General features: G+C 36.6%; 1 long non-coding RNA gene across 1 annotated transcript in view; it reads right to left on the bottom strand.

The window, feature by feature from the left end:
- Positions 1 to 722, bottom strand: part of LOC140934653 (uncharacterized) — a 2102-nt gene extending 1380 nt beyond the window's left edge. Inside the window, exon 1 of the long non-coding RNA XR_012165118.1 lies at positions 156 to 722. This is a non-coding gene — a long non-coding RNA (uncharacterized lncRNA). The remainder of the gene's footprint in view (positions 1 to 155) is intronic.
- Between the last annotated feature and the right edge of the window lie 1778 nt (positions 723 to 2500).

Genomic DNA, 2500 nt, shown 5'->3' on the forward strand with positions numbered 1-2500 from the left:
ATTAGTGCTCCCTGATGAAATTCATAACTCTACAGGAGCATTTTGTGTATGGGTAAACGCACTGAACTTTACAACAATATATCCTCGCGACTTAGCCCCATTAAACGGTTAGCTGTTAATAATAGTTGTCAGGTATTTTAATGCTCAACTCTCACATGTATCTGCAGAGAAGTTGCGAGCCTCCGACAAGGTCCCTGAAAGTTGCGCCAAAGGTTTCTATAAGGAAAAAAATCTACGTCTTAAACTTCCATGGATTTGGACGTCCCTGCTTGGGAAAATACTTTGTTTACGCTTAAAGGCTTAAACCAATTCAGTAACCTATGCGGAACGGTAGATTTAAGTGTTAAGAGTGATTTTCTGTAAAATTCGAATTTTGGCCTGACACCGGGTACCTCATCGATTTGGCTGATTTTTGGAATGAAGTCTTGAAATGGTGTCCTGACTACTGAATGCATTTTCTAAGGTTTGAATTCTCTTTGTTTCAAAGTTAAGAAGTTAAGCCTGTAATTATATCCTACCTTTCGCTAGATTAATTTGCATATAGGGAAGGTACCAATACTTCCGAAGCTCTCATTGAAAGCCAACACATGTGGCTTAAATGGCTTGACACATTTTTGTAAAATGCATATTAAAATTTTGTTGAGTCGGCATCAGTATGAAAATTAAAGATTTAGAGAAAAAAAAAATTTAGAACTACTTACCTTAGGAGACGAATTTGCTTGTGGGCCTAAAATTAAAAATCATAGATTCAGTATGTTACTTCTCTTTATAGAACAGAATGAAGAGTGCATTTCAGACTTGTGACCAGCGGAGGGTGCATTTGATTGCTCTCGTTTTGGAATATATTTGTAACGAAATATCAGATTTTATTTACATGTAAAGTTTCTTTAATAAGGGTTTTTTCTTTATACAAAAGAACCACTGCATATTTTATAAGAATCGATGTTTTAAAAAGAATATCTTCAACCCAAGGTTGAGCCTTTTGAAAAGTATATAACTTGTGTGTTGAAAACCTGTAATTGCGATACAACTTAACCGGGTAAAAAGTACACCTTTCTCTAAAGGGCAAAACTAGCTAACAAAACGAAAAATACCTGGACTAGCTATAGCCAAATGTTGACTTCGATGAACAATACATGTAATACATATGAACAGTATACAGCACGAAGAAAAGGAATGAACTAAGCCGCAAAAAGTATCATTATAATATAAATTCTTTCTTTTTGAACAAAAATACGATACTATTCTCAGGGCTTAACCCTAAAATCAGTATTGGTAGTCAAAGCGGTTCCTCCCATTGTAGAGAATTAATTTTGTGTGAATCATAATGTTTCAACGTCATTTGGAGATGGAGATCAGTATTAACGTATCCTGCATGCTGGCACTGGTTGATCGTTGTACCCTGCTTATCTTGCTCTCAGATGAAGCGAACACTTTAAGGCGTCTACATACAGCAAGTGGGTGACCTTAGTCCCTATAAGCTTAGAAAGCCTACGCCCCTGAGTAACATTTAGTTTCCAGGTAACCGGGTTTTAAACATAAAGTGACGAGTCGCGGGCAAAGTGCCTTTCCCTCGGGCAGACCCTCACTGAATCTGATGGTCGAGGAACAGTCTGATTCCCCTGCTTTGTAGGAACTGCGATTCTGGTATTCCAGTTTGCACAGAGGTTCCGGATCGCCCTACAGAGCTAGCTGGGGAACCGGTGTAATTCCATAATCTCGTTTAGCCACTTGTGATCAAAGGATAGTCATAGGCCTTCTTAACATCCACTCAAGCCATGCTTAAGTTCCGATTACCTCAATGGCAATCCTGTATGACCATTTTATCAATCATTATTGTTATTACTTATATTATTTTCATTGTCATTATCAATATTGTCATTATCAGTATCACCATAATCATTATTATTATTATAAATTCTGCTTATAGTCTTACTTGCACTCTAAAGAATAAACGATCGTGACTTCAGATATATCGATGGTGTTGTCAGTTTTGTGCACTTCACATGTAATGGTCGTATTGTGACCCGTTGTTTTCTGTGGCAAGGTGCGTTTTATGCTCAAGGTGCTACTGGAAATGTTTACAACCTGAATCCCCTTGTCTTCCAGAAGCTGACTTTTATTTTTGAAACATTTCCTATCTTAGTTACAGTAACCGATGTCTCCGTCGGCTCCTTTTACTCTCCAATACATTTCCAAGTATTTGCTTGGGTCCTTTTTGATTGCATCACAATCCACTGTCTGAATATCACCTCTAATGGAATGCTCTGCCGTGTTATGGCAGAACCTGAAAAATATGTCATAAAAATGATGTGATATTAACTTGAAAGGGTCTCTAAGGTTTTTTTTTTTTTTTCAAATCACTATAGAATTTTACCATTAAAATTGATTATTCTTTACTGATGAGATATTAAACAGTCGGATCCCACCCTGAGATGAAAAGGATCAAAAAATAAATAAATAAATAAATAAATAAATAAAAAATGCGGACATGGCAAAA

This window comes from Porites lutea, chromosome 1, assembly GCF_958299795.1.
Source record: "Porites lutea chromosome 1, jaPorLute2.1, whole genome shotgun sequence".
In the NCBI taxonomy this organism is placed as follows: Eukaryota; Metazoa; Cnidaria; class Anthozoa; order Scleractinia; family Poritidae; genus Porites; species Porites lutea.